The sequence below is a fragment of the Oreochromis aureus genome, linkage group 6 (genome assembly GCF_013358895.1).
Source record: "Oreochromis aureus strain Israel breed Guangdong linkage group 6, ZZ_aureus, whole genome shotgun sequence".
Taxonomy (NCBI): domain Eukaryota; kingdom Metazoa; phylum Chordata; class Actinopteri; order Cichliformes; family Cichlidae; genus Oreochromis; species Oreochromis aureus.
In genome coordinates, this window is record NC_052947.1 from 28890696 (window position 1) to 28904868 (window position 14173).

General features: G+C 38.5%; 1 long non-coding RNA gene across 1 annotated transcript; it reads left to right on the plus strand.

Annotated features, from left to right (window-relative positions):
- The first annotated feature begins 5458 nt into the window (after positions 1 to 5458).
- Positions 5459 to 8764, plus strand: LOC120440709. Its single transcript, XR_005613472.1, has 3 exons — positions 5459 to 5593; positions 6820 to 6846; positions 8135 to 8764. It is a non-coding gene; the product is annotated as an uncharacterized LOC120440709 (long non-coding RNA).
- The last annotated feature ends 5409 nt before the right edge of the window (positions 8765 to 14173 follow it).

Here is a 14173-nt window from a genome sequence, read left to right on the forward strand (position 1 = left end):
AGCTTGCTTGCTTACTTGCCACAAGTGCACTGTGCCACCTCAGGGCTCGCAAAATCTTTTGATTTTTCCAGTCGGGCTACCAAAATCTAACTCAGCCCTGCCCGTCCGGGCTATCATAGGAAGGAAAAATATATGTCAATGCTGTTCCATTGTTTCTCAAATGTAGCTGGGTAATTATGTCATTGGCATCGACGAGCCTCTGTCAATATGTGAAATCGAGTTTGAATTTGCGCTTCTTCTTCTTTTGGCTTTCACTTTCACTTTGCGATCGTGCGAACTGTGTATAGTGAGCGGCAGCACTGATTGGTGAGTGACAGATTAATTGCGCACCAATTCCTCTGGCATCGCCTTATCACTCATTAGCTTACTATTCAAACGTGACAAGTGAAATTTCCGCAGCAAACTTAAACATGTGATAGAGGTTGATTACAGAGAGAATCGCTGACCGTTATGTAAGTACGTGTGTAAAAACAGCAGGATTTACGCGGGTATTTTAGTTCTGCTGAGCCAAATAAGACAGGTCAGGGTGAAGAAGGGCAGCCAAAGAAAAGCCTACCACAAAACGGAAAACTTATGACAAATCAGACTATGAGGCAAAAAGAAAGCGTAGCCTTTTTGGTTTCATTGCATTGTTGCTCAGTCTGCAGTATCTTTCCCAGAACAAACAGCAGTTGCAAAAACATACTAAAAATAAACCAAGCACAACAAGAAGTCCTGAAAAAGCTGTTTAGAACAGTGTACTATGTTGCAAAGAGTGAACTACCACTGGCAAAATGTAGCCAGATTTGCAAACTTCAAAAAGCAAATGGCCTCGATCTTGGTTCCACTTGCCTCTTACCCGTGATTTCAGTGGAAATTTCAGATTCAGGATCTGACACAGACTGATTCATGTTCTACACAGTTCCAAATATTTGAGTAGATGACTGTAATTTTTATACAATTGTTGTAATTTGTGTTTTAACAATTTTTTTGATGGATGTTTTGTTTCCTTTACAATATTATACTTTAATGTATATTACTGTAAAGGAAACAAAACATCCATCAAAAATTGTTCTCATGTTTTTTTTTCGGGCTAGTTAAATTTATTTTGGGCTATAGCCCAAAACAAAAACTGAAGAGTGCCTGCCCAAGGGCTACCAGGGATTTTGAAATTTTATGGCCCTGCACCTACCAATAGAAAGGAAAAATAATGTGCACATTTCCACGAGAGAAATCCCACGCCTGGACCGTCTGTTGACCGCCGCCATGATTCTAGCCTGCTTTTACATCCAACACAAAAACTGCAGTCGTGGTGCTTTCAATTGTACTCAGAACTCAGAAATTCTGCCTTCTGAATAGGAAGATGTAGGTAACACCAGACTGCAGATGAGCTGCATACAGAGCTGGACTGGGACAAAAAATCGTCCCGGCATTTTGACTAGGAAAATCATAAAGCCTTTGAATGAAAATAAACACTGTTGTGACAGTGATGTACACTGTTCTGATGGTATATATGTATCAATCTATCAATTGTTTGTTGTAAGACTCAGATAATTATTTTTTAAAAGCAAGACATTTTAAATGAGAATAATAAAGAAAACTATTTCCTTGTCCCCCCTTTCCCTGTTAATGCCCTACATGGACCCCTGGCAAAAAAATTTGCTAGACCCGCCCCTGCACAGTTACCAGCTGTCAGCTACGTGAAAAGGATCCTGGTGTTATTTGTCTCTCAGAAACAGCTCATAACTTCCCTTCAACTCATTCATGTCACCTAAAAGGTAAACCTGTTTCTCCATCACCTGTTCAGCTCTGATGATTCAGTAAGGACATCTCCTGGTTTCATCTGCATGTTTCCTCTCACCATATAACCAAACCGATATCATGACCAGCAGCTTTACAGCTGTGGCTCCAGCAAACATCAGCTGATACTAGAAATTAATATTAAATAAATTCTAACAACAGCTGATCAAGCTTAAACGTGCTGCTGTTGTTTAGCGCGACATCCGCTGGTTTCCTCTTTCTGGCAAAGTGGGCGATAAATAAACAAGAGAGAAAAGCCGATCAGCTGATCATTGATCAGTTTCGTGATTGAAGTAGAAACGGGAGCGGAGAGAATGAGAGAAGAAGAGGCAGCTGTGCAGCTTCAGCTTTGTGTCTTTTCATTGTAGCTGAAGTCCGGGACAAACTGTGTTCCTTTTCACCTCAGTACGAAACGCGTAATATTTTCTCTGAATACCAGACGATTCTGTTTTTTTACGGGACGGTTGGCAACTCTAATAATTAACCTTATGAACAAAATAAAGTTCAACATCAGCAACATAGCACCCACCCAGCTGTATAGAAACTCCGTCATGCTAGCTAGCACGTAGTACCGAAAATGTCAGCATACCGAAAATAAACTCCACCTAAACTTGGTTTATATCTGACCCAGATAGACTGCAGGTCATAACTTCTTACCTGAAGTTCAGTTCACCTGACACGCCGGACCGCGGCGGCGCTTCGGGTCTCTCCTCTTGCCTCCCTTTCCTTCATCCACCTGCTGGCCTCCACCACTTGCTAATGTTATTGAATCTGTGGAAGCTCCGCGATATCCGCCACACGGCAAGTAGCGAGTAACGAGCCTATCTAAATCCCAGTAACGAGTAACGCTGCTCCTGATTTTGGCATAATAACTAGTTACCGTGCTCGTTACCACAATAATAACGTAGTTACTGTAACGCGTTACTTAATAACGCGTTAGTCCCAACACTGCTTATGGTGCATTACAAGTCAAATATCTTCAATAATTCACATTTTAATTATAAATTGTCAACACTTGACAATTTATTTATTTATGACAGTTCTAGCCCTCATGGTTAGGAAATTATGGCCATTTGTTTGAGGGGAATCCTCAATATGAGAAGTAGACTGCAAAAAGCCGGTCTCTCTTTGTGCTGTGTGTGTGTGTGTGTGTGTGTGTGTGTGTGTGTGTGTGAGTGAGGAGTGCAGGCTTGTTGGTGGGAAAAAGTAAACAGACTCTGATTGGTGGATTCAAATTGAGCAGCAGATCCAGGCCGTTTGCCTGTCATAGATACAGCTGAAAATATAAAGATGAAAATAGAAGAAGAAGCTGAGGTGCCACATTTAGTACTTCTCCTAAATTATAGTATTTTTGCTAAATCATAGGATTTGTGTTATCTTATCCCCAGGGCAGCTGTGGCTACAACTGTAGCTTGCCTCCACCAATGTGTGAATGTGAGAGTGAATGAATAGTGGCATTGTAAAGCGCTTTGGGTGCTTTGAAAAGTGCTATATAAATCAAATCTATTATTATCTATGCAGAGTGACCAGCACCATGTTATAGGTCTGGTGAACTCCATCATCAGCTCATTGTGTTCAAGAGGAGACACTTCCTATGACTCCAGTCATTTTCACCTTTACCTAATTTTTGTGCTGTGTTTGCTTATGTGCTGGCTGAAGTGTGTATCTCTCTCTCTCTCTGTTACTGTGTATGTAAAAGCCACCCCTGCACTAATTACTGATAGTTGAGAACAAGTCTTTGTGTATTAACAGGTTTCCACTCTATGAAACCGATTTTTCTTACAAATATGATTTTTACATTAACATGTGGTTTCACAAAGTGTAACTGTTAAGGCTATAGTTTAGATGGTTGTCTTTAAAACCTTCACTGAAGAGTCTTGTTGGAGACAGCCACAGCTTTACCTCACTGTAGTAGGGGTGAACAAGTGGGTGCAAGTCCATTTAGGTCAGAATTCATATGATTACAACCAATATGTATTAGAATAAAAGAAATAAATGTGCAATGAACATGTCAGGAGTCACTGTTAAAAAGTCTCATGGCAGTGGGGTTAAAGGACCTCCTGAACCTCTGTTTCCTGCAGTGCAGTGAGGTGAGCCTCTGCAGCTCCTACTGTCCTGTGAGGATGCTTAGGCGATCACCAACACCAGCTCCTTGGAGTTGGTGTTCAGAAGAAGACTGTTCTTATTTCTGTAGTCAGTTAAATAAATCTATCATAATACAGTACATTTTAACATAATGACCTTATGTTTATTTATGTCTTTTAACCATTATTTCAAATTCAAAGAATCCTGTTTGAAACATTTATTAAACTTATAGAATTAAATTTCTGCTTGTTGGTTTTTGTTGCAAAAAAAATCTAGTATAATAATATTTAAATTTACATATATTTTTCATGTTTTCAATGCCAATTGTGTGTAACGGCGAAGTTTCCCACTACCCATGAATGCCTCTTTTGTACGTCTCTGGCTGACTCCTGAATCTCCGCTCACTCTCTGCTTGATCCCTGCCGGTAAGCCTGCTTCTCTGTCGCTCTTCTCTGAAATAAAATGTCTATAAGCTGTTTGAGTGATTTACCGAGTTGTTGTTAGTGACTTATAAAGCCAGTCGAAGTATAAGTCATGTTAAAGTAACACAATGGCTGCTTTTTTAGTGAAACGTTGTAATTTTAGTATTTAAAAGGAGTGTTTGGTATGCTAGCCCTAACAACCTAAGTGCTAACGCCTAGCCTAGCTCCTATAGGCCTAGTGTGAAATTAATATGGTTCATTTGATTGTTTAATACAGTTATTGTGTTGTATTTGGTTCATTCGGTGTGTTAGTGTTTCTGAGTCTCTTGGGGAAGCTGAAGTTAGTTCTCCTCTTCACAAATCAGTCAGTTAAAACAGCCTCATTCTTTAGGTTATAAGGTAATGAGCCGCCATTTTAGAACCACTGATTAGCTGCTGAAGCAGCAAGGTCGGCAACTTCAAAGGAGCCATTTTACCGCCTCTGACTGAAGGCCGGGAGAAAAAGAGTCACATGCCTGTGGGGGTGTGTCTGTGTTGTGGGTTAATTAACAGAAAGGAGAGAGAGAGTGAGGATAAAACACATAATATAAGAATAATAACATTTCTTAACAAGAAGTTTTTTTTAATTAATCAATTTTAGTTTTTTAGTTAAATTTTAAGAAGTGTTTAACAAACACTTGTTTGTGCAGGTTGTTTTTTAAATAAAACCTACACCTGCAGCCACCTTCAAATAAATAAAATTCTGCAGTTCACCATTAATATTATTAATATGATATGTAGATATTTAAAACAACAGCATATTAAATGATACTAAATGACACTGTGTGCAGGTGATAATATTTTGGGGAAGAATTTGAATGCAGACCAACTTAAATGTTGAAGCCTACAAATATATCACCCAAGCTTTCATTTATGATTGTTGCTGCTTTTAAATTGTGATGTCACAATTTGATAAAGTGTGCAGTGCTTGGTGTAGCAAATCATTGCTTATTAAATCTACTGTGTTATCTAATAGCACCAAACTAATAGAGCTATCACATAGCTGAGAAACTTGTGTGGCTTATTACAAATGGATGAAACCACATTTTACCTTAATGAAGACAGTAATCTTTAATAAGGTGTAGAAAAAAAAAGATGAGTTGTATGTATTCCAGCTGTGGTAAACAAAGAGGTGTACTGAATCTTTTGGACTACACAGAGTGATGCAGTATTGACTGTGATGCTGTTCTGAGTTGTCTCATTCTGTATTTTTGTGCTTTGTCTTTTGTCACACAGAGTGAAAGAGATCTTTGGTTTTGCCTTTGCTGGTAAGTAAACAGTTATTGTAACTGAAGCAGTATGAACCTGGCATTGCGTAGCACGCTTTGACGACTTGCATACAGTAGTTTGACTTTTTGTGATATGTTTCCATTTACTGATGGGCAAAACACAGGATTTGTGACCTGTAGCAGCAAAGCCCCACACAGGCCTCTGACTGTCCCTGAAAATGTCCCTGAAGTTTAATAGCCCATTTATGTATGATTTAAATTTCTTATGGCTAATCAAATCCAAACATAGCTAAATGTCAGATGTCTTTATACAGTTGTTCATTTTGTACTTATGTTTGTGGATTTAAGTAGCAGACAAAACAATGAACGTGTTATAGGGGAGTCAGTATAAGTGGTTGCTCAAACACTTAAGAGCTGCACAGGTATTGATTTATATTGTCTCTCAAATTCTGCTGATGTATTACATTAAAGTCAGAACACTGTAGAAGTATTTTGCCTGACTCGGTATAAGTAATAGCTTTAACAGTTAAGCAATAATAAAAACGAAGAGAACCAGAGGTGTGAGTGGACATTGTTAGGTACATTACAGCCAATGTGTCTAATTATATTCACTACTTATTTAGTGAATATAATGTGTTTTAAAATTAAATAGAAATGTTGCCAAAAAGGGACATTGCAAAATACATAAATATTCCTAGCAACTGGTACAATGAAAGGACTTTGTAGTGTAATATTTTAAGACATTTCCTTTTAATCACAAAACATGGTGCAAGTCTGTTATGGTAACATGTCAATATTTATATGTATTTTAGGATTTGCATATTCATATCAGACTAACCAAAACATGATGAGGTTTTCTGTTGCTTCTGATTTAAAGAATTACTTTGTATTTAATGTTTTTAACCTGAAAGGACATTAAAAGTTGTGGTTTTTCACACTTTATTAGAACTGACCTGTTGTAGAAAATGTTGGAGCCACAAGGCTTCTGTGTAGGAAATATTTGGTGTATCCTGCACTTGTGCCAACAAATATTGGTGCCTATTCTTTGCATTTCTGTAGTAATAATGCTTTTATTACACATGCTAAAGCCATGTGAGACCCTGCAGTTCAATTATCTCCTCTTTAGACTACAGTGAACTTAAAAAAGTAAAGTAATTGAGGATTTTACTAGTTAATTGGTGTCACAGTCAATTGGATTGTGTGTGAAGAGGCTCTACAGTCTGAATCATCAAACAGTGATCTGATGAATTGTTTCCTTTCTCTAGACTGCTGATCTGATCATCTCAAGTCTGGTAAGTAAAGGTTTGTCTGAGGTGCAGTGCTGGGAAATGTTTCTCATTATAGGAGATTCAGTTTAGTGCTGTGAGTGAGCACAGCTATTGGTGATCATCAAAAGTCATCAAATCCTAGAAAAGTCTATGTAAACATTTCCAGACTTACAGATCTCTCTTATCATCATACTACATTTTTAATTAGGCCCTAATATCGGCCATGCTAAGTTTATTGTAGATTTAGCGGGGTGTGTTTTAAACATGCCCCATATTTGACTGAAATATGTAGAAACTGCTATATAGGAGTCATCTGTCTCCAATTTTTTCATTTTGGCAAAAGTCATACTGAGTAAATTATTTTTTACTTTTATGTTAACGGCCCAGACATTATGATATACTGTTGTACCAGGTAAGTACACACAGAAACGGGAATTTGAGACCTTTGGGCATTTAGGAACATGTGATGTGTCATAAGTTTGAGTTGAGTGCATGTGAAGTGTTTAAAGCAGGTGGTCTGAAACTGTCTGCTCTAACTTCATTGTGTGGGTTTAGCTTGACCATATAATGTTTACAGTAAGTTACTGTAGCACCACATCTTGGTTTACAGACTCTGTTTGTTTTTATTTTGTTAATAGAATGCAAAAATGTCCTTAGAAATGTTCCACCACCATATGTTAAACATTTTCATTCAGTTGAATCTAATAATGTACTGTACAACTCTTCAGTGTGTAATGATATATATGTTCTGTATTTTTCTGACTGTAAGGCGCACTAAATTCTAAGGCACATTAAGCTAAACAAAACAGATAAGTCAAACTTTATTCAACTCATTTACAATAACTCTCCACATTGTTCAGTTGTAAGACATGAAATACAGAACAATGCACTCACTTTTCAGGATTTGTGGATTGATGAATGTGGATTGATCAGTTTGAAATCTGCTTCGTATGCATGTCTCTAAACAGATGCCATGTCCTCATACACACACCATAATATTATGTTTAAGCACAATACGAATTACTCCGCGAGGCACCTGACTACTGTAGCTGTAATGCTCCAATAATCCATCAAACGGTGCAGCTTCGTAGCTTTCCAAAGTCGTACTAAAACATTTTGACTGATGTTTGAGCCCCGTGTAGCACATAAAATTGGGTTGAGGTCAGTAAGCACAGCCAGAATTAATATGTAAGGTAAACTGTTAATTTTTGAGAAAACTAAAGGATTTTAAGTGTGACTTATAGTCCGAAAAATACTGGAAAGCCATGTTTATTGGAAATATGCCTAATTCCAGTCCCTTTTTGTCTTACAGGAGACCTGCTGCAGAAAACCCTCTCCCTCTATCGTTGACAAGCCATTAACAAGCAATTTCAGTCTGTCCTATCACTCTCCCTCTCCCTGCTCCATCTTTTTTGACAAGCCATTCTATCTTCTGTCATTTCTCCGCCATGAGCTCTATCTAATTTTGACAAGCTTAAACCTGTGTTGACAAGAAATCTAAGTTTGACAAGAAACCAAGTTTGACAAGAAACCAAGGTTGTCAAGAAACCAAGTTTTTGCAATTGAAGTTACCACAACTTCGTCGATCTGTTTTCAGAATTCTGAGAGATCTCCGCTCTCACTGCTCCTTCTTTCCTGTCATTAAACTCTCTCATATCCACTCATTTTGCTGGAAATTACAAGTAAAAGGTTGAATATACAGTAGTAGAATTACAGTACAGTAGAACTCACTGTAGAAACTACTTACAGAGCCCTACATTTGTCATTTTAATTTTGCATTACACTTTGAAATAAACACTGATAGTTTGGCTTACAAGTGCAATTACTTTGATAAATTATATAAAATATACACCTTTTTTGAGATTTTTCTTTGTAGTAAGATAATCTGGTTATTTTGTAATACATACATTCAGGCTGCTGTATTCACATAAATATTAAATTTGATTCAGATACATTTTTCAAGTCTGTTTCATTGGCTTGACATTTGACTACAAGTTTTTACTATTATTATTATTTAAGGACAAACCCTTTTTTGTCACTCAGTGTAAGTATTCAGCTACAATTGTCATCTAGAGGCTGCCCTGAGAACCCAGACTTCCTGTTTCCTGACTGCTGCAGAACATCCAGCTGAAGAATCCTCATCGCCTGTCATCTGATCACCACACCACCACAGCTCCTTATATTTGCTTTAAATTTTAGATATCTGAAAGATTTAAACAAAGTCTACTTAAAAGCTAAGATTTTTATCATAGCCTGTTGATTGATTGTTGAGATTTATTCTGCATATTACTTTACAGAAGTATAGACCTATTTGTTATCCAGTCTGGTTAGAAAAAATAGAAGTAATAATATACAGTTTTTGAAAAAGCTAAAATAAAAAAGACCAAAGTGTTTTCAAAGAACTATAAATAAGTTAAACTAAATATTCAGTTTGTATTTAAGTCAACCTTTTACATCAATTCTGATTAATCTGATTTAATAGAAACTTGAGGTGTTATTAGTTTTCCAGTGTTTACAGGTTGTTTTTTTTTAACATTTTTGTAGAAATACACATAAGGTGTAGTTTGTACTTAACAAAATGCCAAGGAAAGGTCAAAGGTCACAGTCCCAGAAGCTTAGATGGCAAAAGCAGAAAGAACAGGTAAAGGTTTCTCAGAGCGCTGAGGAGGTAAATGTGTCTGTTACAACTATTCCCAGTCCAGAACTGCAGAGCAGCGTTCAGACAGCCGCAGTGTCTTATGCAGATGTGGTAAAGAGGGGTGTTCGCTCAGCATGTGTGCCAAATGCTAAAGTACAGCAGGTAATCCAGACTGAACCCCAGGTAACTGTGCAAACGCAGCAGGATGGAGAAGCTCCAGGACCGTCTCATGTACAGGTTACAAACAGTGAAAGTCGTCCACGAGTGAGCAGCATCTGTGCATCCCGAAGCCAGGCCTCTCCTAAGTATGGAAAGTACCGGAATCAGCAATGCATGGCTAACAGTTTGGTTTTCCTGTCATTCTTACACGAGGATGAATTCATTACGAGAGCAGATCTTAACCGTGTGTTGGACAAAGGCCATGCCGTGTATTCAGATGCCAGAAAGAGGTTTGTGAACAGTGTGTTTCTAGCCTGCGATGAGCTTCCCACAGTGGTCACCAGCCGCAGACACGAGTATCAAGTGGATATGTCTCAGTTTGCTCGTTACGGCACATTTGATGGTACAGCTCATCTTCCGAGCCTTGAACAGGGACTACAGTGTTTGGCTTCAGAGGTTCGCTATGCTTTGCTAGTCATGGGAGGAACCGTCATTGCAGTTTGCAGGCTGATTTCAGGTGAATACGCATATTTTGATCCTCACTCACGTAAGTCTACAGGAATGCCATTGTCGCTAGGTGTAAGTGGTGGAACTGCAGTTATGTTAAAATTCACACGTCTTAACGACATGACTGACAGGATCAAATGCTTGTATCGAATGTTTAGCATCGCACCAACCTGCACTTATGAGCTACAGCCTGTTGAGTTTCACGGTGAAAACACTGCTGACCAAAGAGATGCTAATCAAACCACCGAATACAGACAAACCGCTGCAAGTGTTCCAGCCGCAGCTTTAAATGAACCTGTCCATGAATTAAATTCCCAAACAACCACTGAGCAGACACGGAAAACTGTTACGGAGACTGTAATCACTGAAGTGATATCATCCAGAGTGGATTATTCAGATGAGACAGCTGCTACTGAAAACAAGACTCGTCCTTCTGATTATTTACAGAAAGAAACCTCTGCATCTTCTGTGAGAGAAACTCAGGTAATATCAGATGCTGTTCCTCAGAATGATTCAAACACTACCTCCTGTTCAACTAAGGCAACACAGGAACTGCCACATAAAATTTTGAAACGTAATAAACAGGAAGCACAAAAAATGAGAAGGTCACTGGCCCAACAGAAATTACCACAAAGAAAGGAAAATCAGAAAAGGAAGGAAAGGGAGATGTACAGTTGTGATGAAAGCTTTAAGGCAAAGAAAAGAAATTCCAGTAGAAAGTCTAATGATCCAGATCACAGACAGAAGAAGAGAGTGTACAAAAATAATCTGTATAAAATAAATGCTACATATAGAGAGAAACAGACAGAACATTTGAGAAAGATCTATAAAGAAAGAGATGATTTTAAGGAAAAACAGAAGGAGCAAATGAAAAGGCTGTATAGAGAAAGTGCTAAAATTAGAGAGAAAAAAAGGGAATGTGTCATAAGGACATACAAAGACAATCCTATATTCCGAGAAAAGCAGAAAGAACGTATAAGAAGAACATATGGAAGTTCTGTTGAATTCAGAGAGAAACATAAAGCCTGCATGAGGTCATATGTATATAAACTATATCAAGAAAGTGAAGAATTTAAAAAGAAAAAACTATCTTACATCACTAAACGTTATGGAGAAGAGAGACAATTTCAGCAACAACACAAAGAGAATATGAGAGAACGAATGAGAGTAAAATATTGGAACGTTTTTTCTTTTAGACAGATGCATAATATCAGATGTGCAATGAATATAAAAAGAAAATATCGTCAGATGCATCGACCAGCTGAAAGTTTACAGTATCATCCAGATAACAGTTTAATGAATGAGGCCATATCTCATTTCAGATCAAACATTAAGTCAGCACCATCTTATGTTTGTACTGTTTGTCTAAAAGCTTCTTTTCCTAATCAGGTGAAAATCTGCAAAAGAGAAAATTATTCAAAACACCAAACTGTAGCTCAGCAGTGTCTAACTGGTAAATTTGTTCATATGTGTGATGAAGCATGTAATGATCACTGCAGTTTTCCTGTTGAGAGAAAGAAAGAGTATATCTGTCACACGTGTCACAGTTCCCTCAAAAGTGGACGCATGCCAAGGCTTGCTGCTGTCAATGGTTTAGAACTGCAGGATATTCCAGCTGAACTGTGTGATCTCAACATTCTGGAGAGACATCTGATTGCCAAATGCATACCATTTGCAAAGATTATTCCTCTTCCAAAGGGCAGACAAAGACTCATACGTGGTAATGTGGTGTGTGTACCATCTGAAGTCCAACAAACAGTTGACTGTTTGCCTCGGCTCAGAAGCCAGTCACAGATAATGAGGATCAAGCTTAAAAGACGACTGTGCTACAAAGGCCATCAGCTGTTCCAGACTGTCACCTGGTCTAAACTGATCCAAGCCCTGCGTAAACTGAAACAAATTCATCCACAGTACACAGATATTGTTATCAGAGACGATGCATTGCTTTGTGATCCAACGTTACCTGATGATGACAGCAGTGATGAAGCCAGCATGGCAAGTGATGATTATAATGAAGCAGATTTAATGGAAATTGACAACTATGAAAAAGATGCCCTTTTGAGTGAAACCGAGTCTGAAAGTGAACAAGATATTAATATGGCATCCTGTGATGAACAACCAGAAGAACAAAATCCAGAGGAACCAGAAAGTGATTTAAACAATGGAGGTTTTGCTCTAGAAAGTTGTCTGCAGCCTGTAGACATTTCAGAAGAGATTCTGTCTTTCACTGATAACACATATTGTGTTGCTCCTGCAGAAAGAAACAATCCTGTTAGCTTCTTCAGAACTCCTCATTTGGAAGCCATGGCATTTCCTGTGCAGTTTCCTACTGGTCAGAATACACTGGATGAAAAGAGACGTCTTAAACTCACACCAAGTGCTTACTTCAAGTCAAGGCTTTTCAACATTGATGCAAGATTTGCTAAAGATACAAATTACCTGTTTTTCTCACAGTTTGTCACTGAAATACACCTGGCTAATTCCAGCATGACAATACAGCTAAGGAAAGGTAAAACTATGACCAAAGATGGACGCAAAATCACATCAGGAATGTTACAAAGTAAGACAGAAGTAGAGAAGCTGGTAAGAAATAAAGATGCAATCAGATTTATGCAGCCACTCAGAGGAACTCCAGCTTACTGGCAGAAAACTACCAGAGATTTATTCAGTATGGTTCGTCAAATAGGAACACCTCAGTTCTTTGTCACTTTCTCTGCTGCTGAGATGAGATGGCCTGAAGTGATTCAAGCAATAAAGAGACAGCAAGGTGAAGAGGTTGATTTTGAAGCCCTGGACTGGTCAGAAAAGTGTGAAATTCTAAGACCAAATCCAGTAACCACCATGCGAATGTTTGATAAGCGTGTTGAGGCTTTGTTCAGAGATTTGCTTTTTTCTCCTGCACAGCCCCTTGGTGAAATCATTGATTACTTTTACAGAGTTGAGTTCCAGCACAGAGGTAGTCCGCATATACACATGTTGCTGTGGATTCGAGAAAAGGTAGAAGTAGATGTGGATGACGACCAAACTGTCTGTGACTTTGTGGACAGATACATCTCAGCTCAACTCCCTGATCCAGAAAAACAGCCTGAACTGCACAAAAAAGTCGCTGAACTACAAAAGCACAGCAAAAACCACACAAACACATGCTTTAAGAGTGTAAACTCTGGTTGTAGATTTGGGTTTCCAAAACCGCCAGCCACAAGAACAATGATTGTGAGACAGGATGAGGATTCAGACACTGAAGCTGCAAAAGCCAAACTCAGACCTTTGTTGAACCTGCTGAAGGAACCTGAAGCTGCTTCTCTCACCATAGAGCAGATTCTGTCACGATGCAACTTGACAATGAATGAGTATGAGCAATGCCTCCAAGACATAAACAAGAAAACAGCGCTGATTCTGAAACGTGACCCAAAGGACTGTTGGATCAACAATTACAACCCAGACCTGCTTGAAGCCTGGAACTCTAATTTAGATGTCTCGTTCATATTGAATGCCTATTCATGTATAGAATACCTCTGTAAATATATAACAAAGAGAGAATCTGGCCTCTCTGAATACCTGAAGACAGTTATTGATAACTCTGCAAAGAACACGGTCAATGAATGTGATGAAATGAGAGCTGTGATGCAGGCTTACTCAAAAAAGAGAGAAATCAGCGCACAGGAGTGTGTGACTCGAGTCTGTGGCCTAAAAATGAAAAAATGTTCCCAGTGTTGTATTTGTACCAACAGATGATAACCCAGTAAAATGAGTCGCCCGATGAGCTACCTGGAATCCACAACACATGACAGTTGTAATATTTGGATGACAAGTTTGAGCGATAAATACAAATGCAGACCTGAGACACCAGAATATGAGGAAATGTCACTGGCTGATTTTGCTGCCCTGTGCCGATTGGTGAGTGGTCCAAATGAAGGAAAAGATGTGCTTCCTCTTCTAAACCAGCTTGGATTTGTACAAAGGCGAAAAGAATGATAAACCAGCTATAATCAGGTATTACCACTGCTCACAAGAAAAAGATCCCGAGCAATATTATGGACGACTGTT